Below are 10301 nucleotides of genomic sequence, written 5' to 3'. Positions count from 1 at the left end.
GTGACCAGCTCCCCTAGCAGCGCTCGGGAGATGTCAGCGAGGTCTCGCGAGATGTGACGGAAGCCTGTGGGGGCCCTGGGCTTTAATGTGCGGTTCGGGCCGTGCTCCGGGGGTGAGTTTGTAAACAGAGCGCGGGCCGGGCCGGGCGCGGCAGCGGCGCCTTCGTTCCCACAGGGGCCGGGGAGGCGCCCCCCTCCCCCACCGCGGGCCCTGCTCCGCCGTCCCCGGGGCCGCGCCCGCCCGCGGAGGAGGGTCGCTCTGGGGGGGGGCGGGCCGGGCGAGCCTGTCGCCCCCCACCCGGAAGCGCTGCGGGGCCTGGGGATGGGACGGGCCGGGCTTCAACTGCATCCACCGGGCGGTGGGGGCCTGCGCCCTCCGCGGGAGCCGCCGGGCCGGCCCTGCGGGGGATGCGCCGGTGAGTGTCTTACCTGCCTGGCCCCGGCGCCGCGCTACTCTGCGAGCTGTCGCTCTCCTCCGCTCTGCCCGTGGGCTTCTTGCAAGAGCTGGCGCTGGCGGCGGGGTGTTGACAAGTTGCGGTGCTCCGGCGTTGCGGATCTTCCCTCAGGCTTCCTGTGCCGCTGGGCTGGCAAGCTGCGGGGCTGGAGCTGTCACACCTCCTGCCTCCTGTTCCCTTCTTGCCCCAGCCTCTTCACCCCTCAACCCTGACCCCGAAAGGGACTCGTCCCATTGCACACGGGTGGTTCACTCCTCTGTTCCTCAAGCAGTTCATTCATTTCTGAAATAAAGACATTCTGCTCTTTCTTTGCCCTTCCAGTTAACACACACAAGATTATCTTTGTCCTCTAAATAAATGAGGCTTTTTGGGTGCGGCCTTCGACCTTCCATTAGCCAAATCTTGGGTTTTTCCTTCCCATGCTCCTGTGAATGAATCATGGCTAGCGCCCACTTTATTGCTTCAAGCTATTTGAGTTGAATAAGTTAGGTTGGACTTAAAGTCATGTATGTGGCTAATGAAAAATCTTGTTGTGATCTGAGTTCTAAATCGTTGTGTTTTAGAGCAGTGATCCTCAACCAGGGCACCATGAGATACTTTTCAAGTTGCCACATACAAGCATGGTTAGATATGCAAGTATCTACAAGTGATTCATAAGCTAAACCTTGAGGTTTTAAATAAGAATTCGTAGAGCGAGTCCAGATGTGCATGGAAGTTTGGTAGTGGACCTTGCGCTACATGCTGAAAAAAAAAAATGGAGCAGCGCACATTCAGGCAGCGCACCCTTGCAGCACGAAGAATGCTGGACTGTGTGGTATGTGGTGCTGCAAATGTGCTTGCGGCACCGTATACCATATGACTGTGCTCATTTGGATGTATCCATCGTGTCCTAAATGTTTTGGCCTGTTTTGGTCTTTCTCACTTCTTTGAAATAGAATAATGATTCTGTTTTTCTGGCCTTTTCAAGTAAAGGCTAAGAGCTGACATTTTCAAGGGGTGCTTTGAGTCTAACAAGTTTGAGAGCCACTGCTTTAGAGCATAAACCACTATTTAAATGATGGGATAAGAAAGAAAGCTTCTGTATGGTCATTTTTTCCATAATTGTTTTCCAGAATATAATATCTTGAACCGTTTATTGAAGGATGTTTTGTGCAGGTTGTTTAGAGAGACTTTCTCACATTTATATGCACTTATGCACCTGCTTAAGGTTACTACTAAGAATAGTCTCATTGATTTTGGTTGAACTAGTCACAGTAGTAAAGCTAAGTACCTATGCGGGTACATAGCATATTACAGAATATAAGGGTCTCACTGCAACCTGGTCCAAAGAAAACTTTACTGGGGTTCCCTGTTTTATAAAAGTTTATTGGCAAATATGAGCATTAATTACAGAAATAACATTAATGAAATAACATTTTTGGAGAAGTGGAGTGAGTCACCATGTTCACTGATGAGTTTATATTTGGGTAGTTAATATTGCACAATAATAGGTCATTATTATAGCCTGATTCAGAGAGCAGTAATATAAACTTCTTGGTGTATTTGTTCTGGATTTTATAGGTGAACTATATCTTCTGAGTACTGTTTCCTACTCAGAAATGCTGTATGATTTGATTATATAAAATCTTTTGGTTGTATTTCCATTTCCACATCTCCGCAGCACATTCTGTGTCTTATAAAGGTTACACTTAGGTAATACTGTATTCTGCTGACTTTTGTCATTCAGGTATGATTCAGGTGTGCTTATGCCAAGGTCCTATTCCATTATAAGACATTCAGATTAGTCTGTTTTTCTTTGTGTTGATTGCATATGGATACCTAGACATGGATCCAGAAAGATGCATCTTTCATTCGCACTTGGTGTCGTCTTGGTTTTGATTTTTCTGAGCTCAGCTTGTCCCTACACCACTTTAAAAATATTTCACATGTAAAGTTGCCACAAAAAATTTGCATTGGAACAAGCACTGTGTGGTGCACACAACTCACCTTAAATGTTTGGTCATATTACTTTTACCTGTTTTCCACCACCAATCCTTCCCTGTTGTGGTGACACCCACTTGTTGCATTTTTTTGTAAAGTAGACTCTTAAGTTTTTGTGGGCTAGGACTGCTTTCCTACTTATTTGTACCTCTAGCTCAACAAAACCCAATATTTACCAGAGATTTTGAATGTTATTCTAGAACTTAATAAATAAGAATGGAAATTATATATATTCTGAAGTACAGACTGTCTTTGTATTAGTGGGATGTTGTTAACCTAGAAATTACAGTTCTTTCAGACATATCTTTATTATTTTCACAGGCAAGATCAAAGATAAATGCGACTAAAATACTAAAGAAATTAGAGGGGGGTTTTTTAGTTTTCTGTTACCAATCTGACAGGTCTTCAAATATAATTAATTCAGTTCCTGCTTTTTCACATAGTGATATATGAAGAAAACTTTAAAAATAAAACAAAAAAATATGAGTGAAAAGCAGCAAAACAGGACTTGAAAGCAATGGGGTTGTTCCCTCAAACAACTTCTAATTCATCTTTTTAAAAGTGATTGAATTTCAAACTGTTTGCCTCATAGTTAACTGAAGTACAGATGGGGTATCAATGCATATTCAAATAGGAGATAGAACTTTTAAAGATATCAATTATAGTATAATCATATTCATGTGAGAGAATATTATGAGACTTTTCAAGTCTGTGTCACATTGTTTCCAACAGTATCCTGTGTTAATTTCATTTTAGACTAACAGGATTGCACCCTCCATCAGATAGTCCAGGTGAGACAGCACATTTTTGGGAAGATTGTTCAAGTGATATTTTTGATTACTTTTTGAAGGACTTTGCCAATCTGTTTTGAAGAATGTAAGCCTCTCCTAGTGTGATGGTTCTATATTGCAGATGTTCAGGAGTGTTTATTTGCATCAAAATGGTACCTATCTCCCCATTTCCAAAAGCAATGGATATATTGAGAAACAAAATGATTTTTTATTCTTGCAGAACTAAATTATTTTTATATTTTCAGACCCTATTTATCTTTTAGTCTTTATCATAAGTTGATGTCAGTGATTCCAGTAGCTTCAGTAAACAAATGTTCTGAACAAAATTTAATACGTACATTTATTTATTCATCTTTTTCTTTTAATCTCATTTTTGCACCCACTTTCTGTTTCATTTTTGAAACTTTCATTTGTTTGACCTTTTATCTGATTCATAGTTTCAGCTTGATTTTGTTTTTTACATGAGCATGAGAAGTAAGCCCTTATAATAAGAACAGTAATGGCCTTTCTATTGGTTGTTCACACAGAGACCCTTCATCTTCCTTTTCAGCTCTGTCCCTCTTTTACCAAAGATATATTTTCATTGTTTCTCTGCACATGCCCTAGTCTTTTAGTTTTGCTGTCAGTGCTGGGTTTGGAAGCTGGATTTTTTTGCACTTATTCGTTTGATAGGACAAATATTGGTAGGTTCCTTCTTGTGTTTCGAATTGGTAGGCAGAGTAACTAATCACCAGCTTCCAATTTTTTTTCTTCCTGTCCAGCTGCACTCATTCTACAGGCTGACTCCACTGTTTTCCTCAGTTTATCTTTTGCCTCAGCTAGGCAGGTGCCTTTGGCCCTCATGCCTCAGTCAGCCGACTGTTAGGCAGAAAATCCTGTGGTTATACGTACCCAGATATCTTCATGCTATTGCATTATTACCTTCCTTCTTACTGTTCCCTGTGATCCATTGGAACAGGCACAGGTTTCAAGTCTTCTTCCCAGGGCAGGCAAAAAGCTCTCTTGCAGCAAGGCACGTGGTTGCAGCAGCATGCTAGCAGTCTCTGGCTTTCTTTTCCTTCAGGTGGTAAATTCTCTGCCCTCTGCTCACATTTTGTCTGGGCAGTCACTGTTAAATGCTTTGACATCTTGAGGTAGAGAGCTTGTAATGCCGGTCTTCTGAGCACTCTTCATGACAGCTAGTATTTCAAAATTAATCCCATCTACCTCTTCCAGGCTCACAGGCTTCAATGGTCTTTCCTCTGCAGCGGCAGAACCTGGTTCAGAAGATCCACTTGTTTAAGGATTCTGAAACACTAGAGAAATCAGCACTGAAGCCCCCCCTCTAATTTCTCCCACAGTCTCAGAGCAGTTCTTCTGTCCTGTGCTGGAAAAAAAAATGCACGGGAGCTAGCTGTTAAAGACCCTGTAGCTGACAGGAGAATAACTTTTGGAAACCAGTAATGATTACTCTGCCTAGTAAATTTGAAATTGAATAAAAATCCTATGGTCAGGTTGTAGAAGTGTAATTAGCAAGTAGTGAAAATCTCCATTTTTCATATATATTTAAAAAAATTCCTGACCCCTTCTTTCCACTTTTGTATTTCAAATCTTATGATAGTAAGACACAGCATGTCTCTAGAGTTAGAGGTTTGGACATTCCTTTAATAATGACTTTTTTTTTAAATGGGAAGCAGTAAGTACACTTATTTTGTTTCAACTCTTCTGTTCTGTGTTTTAGGAAACTGAGAAAAGCTGTTCCAGCCTCATCCAGGTCAGTATAGTTGTGACATTTTCTTTAAACTGCAAATACTATTTTTTACTTTTAGTTAAGCAGAATAATTTGTGAGATTTTTCCAGGTACAATCTTATGTAATTAAAAAAAATGAAAGTTAAGGCTTTCGGAAGTGCATGGTACTAGTCTAACTTTGTCCTAGAAATTTGTAGGAACAGAGATAAACAAAAGCAGAGTTTATTTTAAAAACTTTTTAAAAGTAGATCAGTCATTACGCTCTTAAAGTATATAATGTTGTTCATTTTGTTTTGATTATCTTATTCATCAAAACAGGCATCTTTGTACTAAAGATGAAACTAAAGCAAATGAACTTGGGTGCAAAATATTTTGCTATTGTGTTTTTCACTCTTTTCTAGTCTGCATTATCTGATGATCATACTTGTCATCACAGTCACTTGAATAGTTATTTTGTCATATTTTTAATCTTGGTTTGTCTTTTCATGTAAATGACAAAAGACATTGCAGGTAAATAAACCAGGAATTAAATTAATCTTATTTTAAAATGCATTTTCTTTATCATCAGCCAAAGCTAACTAAGTAAACATTTTAAGGATATAATTTTCTGCCCCATCAAAGGCAAGAGGTTGTCATTATCTTTTATTAAAATAATCTAAAATATGTTTCCAAGTGTGCATTTGGCCACTAGCAGTCATCAGCACTTATATGTTTCACTCTTGGTTGGGTAGCCTAGAGTCTCATAAAAATGGCTAGTTTCCAGAATTAAATGTAGTATTTGCTTGTATGTTGTCAGCACATCATAATTTTCCTTTATGGACTACCACCCATACTGGTGGAAGAGCAAGAAGGACAAGTTAGTTTTGTAGCGCTCTGCAAAAAAACCCCCAAAAACATTCGATATAGTGTAACAAATAATCTGCTTAATGATCCCTCCACTTCTACTACTTTTTTTAAAGAGATTTAAAAACATACTTTGGCCTGATGAGCATGCTGTGCATTTTTATAGCACTTTGTATCTTCAGAGTACTTTACAAACATTAATTCATTAAGATTAAACATTAGCTTTTAAAGTGCATGTGTATTATGCTTGTTCATTCTGTACAGTGAAATTTGCTTTGCAGTTAAATGGCCCAGGAAGCTGCATACCATCTGATATCGATACTGTAAGTTTTGTATTGTATGAAAAAATAATAACTTAGGTTTTTCTTGCGGATTAGAAGCACTGTTTCTTGGCTCTAGTCTCACCTATGCTATCAGCAGAAACCTTAAAGCTTAAAATATTTGTTTAGCTAATGTATATGGAATATATGCTTTAAATATTTTCCTAGATTGAAAAATGTGCAAAGTCTAGAGAAATGTTTTTAAATGTTTATTCACGCTATTATGTCCTTTTGTCATAGACCAAACAAACTGTGTTGTCCTGCACTGCCGTATTGAATAGGGCTTGAGTATTGCGCTAAATTATATTAAGCTGTATAAAGAAACATTTTATGCAATTAGAGTAATTGACAGAGGGGGAGTATTGCCTTTAAGCAGTTGTATTATTTATAATTTTATAAAATTACTCTTGTACACCTACATTTAAGCATATGGTTATTGTCAAAGAAATGGAGGGAAATCTGCCTACAGGCACTATCGGTATGGTGCCAATAGCTAGTGTAATTTCAGGAAGTTAATTACACAGGTGGTATTGATCAAGGTCACTTGCTCTGCCTGTTTAATGTTGAAAGGGTTCTTTAGTTTACCATTCTTAGATGGATAAATAATACCAACCTGACAAGAATGGCTTACTAGTATTACAAAAGAACCAAACTTTTTTTCTCGTGTCTCCTTGCTATACCTTAAAAATTCACCTTGGTATCACAAGGTCAGATGTTTGCTTCCATGTTTCTCTTTCCTCCCTACATAGGAGTAACATCAAAGCATACATGTTATATGGGATCTGTCAATCCAAAACACAAGGTGTCAGCAGACAGAACTTCATATACCAAATTCTTTGTTGTGATAGGCCGGAAAAGACCATGTATGATAGGCCCCTTTGCCTGTGTATGATACCTTGTGAAAGAATACTTGATCTCCCATGGTCCAGTACTTCCAGTGGATACAAAATGGAGCTGTTAATGTCTTCTTTTTTGGTCCATCAGTCTCTTTAGATAGCTCAGTTCCTCCCCCATTTCACTGCATTAGGGTCAAGCTTCTTATCCTCACCTTCAAGAGTCTTTAGCTCTTCTCATAAGTGTCTCTGCATGTTAAAGACAGCTTTTCTGTTGTGCTTGATGGGCTAGTTGCGTTTGTCCCTTTGTTAGCTTTTCTAATAATTAACTACACATTTTCCCTTTGTTTTCCCTCCTATGAAGCATGCTTCTTGAGCTAATCCATAAAGTCATGGTCCTTGCATGTGTCCCCAAATCCCACTTCTGTCATGATGCTTAAAATGAATAAAATAATTATAGTTTGGTTAAGGGCAGATAGTTGGAAATTATCATTCAGAAAAAACGTTAAAAATACATGTATGTTTATAACAATGTGGGTTTTTTTATTATCTTAATCCTTTCCCCACTATCTGTCATATATCACTTGACATTTTAGATTGTAAATTCCCTGGAGCTCCCTGGAGCAGGAACAGTGAGTTATTATGTATTTGTGCATAATAATATAATGGGCTCCCAGTCTTGGTTTGGGCCTCTGGGCACTATGGAGCCACAAATGATACATTGCATTTTTGGTAGTGTTTATAAACTGTATTCAGAGAATATTATAGTTTTAAGACGGACATTCAGAATTTAGGTAATCCTGGGATTAAGACTGCTTTTGCCTCATTCATCATACAGGATGGACGTTGCATAGGGAGTAATCAGTGTTGTGTCTTGAAGGTGGCTGTTATTTGTAAGAACTGTTTCTCACACAAAACAAGGGTAGAATCTACTCTTCTGTGTCTCTTGATTTCCTCAGGCTGAATGCTGACCTCATGGAGCAGGGGTAAAGTCTACTCTTCTGTGTCACTTGTCCTCCCTCTCCTATTCTGCTAAAAGCTAGAGTTTTGACTGCTCAGCCAAAGTTGATTGCCAATTCAGCAGTGGCTGTGAGAGGGTTGGGCAAAAGGTCATGTGGTATGCAAGTAAATATGGTATTCCTCCTAATAGTCCCAGCATCTCAGGTAGGACACCTAAAATTGGTGTATACTTTTGACAATTTCTTGTCTGTGTCTCATTTATCTGACAAGAGGAAATAAGAGAACCAGTTTACAGAATGGTTTTGAAGATAAGTTTGTTGAATTTTCTTGAAGCAATCATACATTTTGGTAATAGTCATAGAAAAGCCCAGAAGGAGTGAATAGTTTGGCGCTTATTGCAGAGTGTGGTTGGTCTGCATAAACAAAGGATAGACACACGTAATAAAAAGACCTGCTTTTTTCTTAGGTCTGGGGAAGGGCACTTTTTACCCAAAAACTTGTCTAAATCCCTCTCAACCATGCAGCTGGTCCTGTGAAAGGTAGCACCCATAAAAATCTTCATTTTTGCATATTTCCTGTACAGCTACAACATCATTCTAATACAGGGGCAGGCAAAGTCTGGCCCGTGGGCTTGATTGATCCCACAACAGACTCCATTTCTCAGCAGCCCTTGCCCACCTTACTGCAGCTGGTTTCCATGGAGACCCCAGCAATGGCAGGTCTGTGACAAGGCAGGGCCAGGATCTTATGGGGGGTCCTGCGATCCGCAGGAGCATGCAGGCATGGATCATGGCTCTGCCCCAGCTCCGAGCCATGCTGTCACTGCTGCAAGATCCCAGCCCTGGCCCTGGAGCAGCTCCCCTTGCCAGTGCTGCTGGGGCTGGTCTCCATGGAAATCCTGGCCCTGCAGTGCCAGGCCCCTACCACTGCTGGGGTCTCCATGGAAACTGGCTGCAGCGATGCAGGCAAGAGCTGCTGGGAAATGAAGTCTGGCTGCCACCCAGATCTGCCATTTTCCCTACCTCTGCTGTAATACTACCATAAAAAAGAGATGTCCTTTTTGATTTTTTTTAAACTTAAACTGAAAAAAATCACATGGAGTTATGCTGAATCCCATATGGGTGGTAAGGAGGATTTTCCAATCTGTGGGAAGCTCTAGTGATTGTGGTCCACCCCACAGACCACAATCACTAGAGCTGAGTAATTGTTAACACGGTAGTCCAGTATTTGAACCAGCTCCTCAAGATTCCCGTGCTTATTCCAAGTCCATTCACGTGTGAAAATAATGATTTTCTTACCAAATCAAGGTAGATTTTCAGAGGGAAATATATTTATCTAGTTTAACTAGATTTGTATTAAAAATGGGTATTTCTCAAATATTTTTATCATTCTGACATTTAAGGGATAAACAGAAGACACAAAGAAACTACCACATAATATTAGAGCTTACAAGAAACTGCATTAGTAAATGCTATTTCTGAATGGTTTAACTACTTTTAGCAATTTGAGTATTTCCTTCAGGAAAATATTTTAAAATCAAACTTCAGTGTATACAATAATAACATGTTGTTTCATTTTCATAAAATGTATTTCATATCATTTAATAAATGTAATAATCTTAGCCAAAAATCTTTTTATGTAACATTTTATAAAAATGTCTTTAATCATTTTCTGAATAGGATCCATATTACTTTAAATATCACTAAATTGATATCCTGTGTGAACTTTAATTGCATCTTTGTGTGTGATTAATATTTGTGATATATTTTCCTTTTTTAATTTTTTTCTGTAAGTGATGCATCAGGTTTATGATGTTTTAGATTAGAATGTCTGTGTTAATATTCTGTCTCTGTAGGTCCTTTGTTATATGTCTTCAGCATACTAGTGCAGGACTGATGGATTGCATTCTGACAAAAAGTAACAGGTAGCAGAACTAATTAAACTACCAAGGCTATGTGATGTTCTTTCTGCATTCAGATCAATTACTGACCCTGATTCTTACTCTTAACTTGAAGGAATACAAAATCTAAAGGATAGGAATGAAAGGACAAGTACACACCATATAGTACAGATTTGTGCTTCATTCCACTCTAACATTTATTTGAAATATACAGTTTCTTTGAGGAGGTGAAGCCAAAGCTGAAGAGGTTTCATCTTTTTTCTTTTCGTTCTTTTTTTTTTTTTAAACAAAGTCACTCAGCTAGACACAGAAAGTGTAGTTGTCAAAGTAAGTGCTTTGAAACAGGTATTCAGTACATGTTACCTGCTTTGCCTTCACTGAAGTCCACAACAGCTCGCTTCCAACCATTGGGTCAGAAGTTCATATAATTCATTTCTGTTGTTCACACAGAAAAGTAAATTTTTAATTAAGAGAAGGCACTTCGGTTAATC

General features: G+C 39.2%; 1 protein-coding gene across 12 annotated transcripts in view; it reads left to right on the top strand.

The window, feature by feature from the left end:
• ATF2 (activating transcription factor 2) overlaps positions 1-10301 on the top strand; it is an 82334-nt gene continuing 72033 nt past the window's right edge. For 6 of the 12 annotated variants that reach the window (XM_006020806.3, XM_006020805.3, XM_025200496.1 and 3 more), the window contains exons 1-3: positions 1-112; positions 4946-4978; positions 6079-6120. The gene's annotated coding sequence lies outside the window, so the exon portion shown is untranslated. Of the gene's footprint in view, positions 113-3190; positions 3226-4945; positions 4979-6078; positions 6121-7546; positions 7583-10301 lie in introns of those variants that run through there. The other 6 variants (XM_025200497.1, XM_025200491.1, XM_025200492.1 and 3 more) reach the window with 5 other exon arrangements.

The sequence above is a fragment of the Alligator sinensis genome, unplaced genomic scaffold, assembly GCF_000455745.1.
Source record: "Alligator sinensis unplaced genomic scaffold, ASM45574v1 scaffold321_1, whole genome shotgun sequence".
NCBI classification, from domain to species: domain Eukaryota; kingdom Metazoa; phylum Chordata; order Crocodylia; family Alligatoridae; genus Alligator; species Alligator sinensis.
Note: the sequence above shows the minus strand (reverse complement) of the source record. Positions and strands in the feature narration are given on the sequence as shown.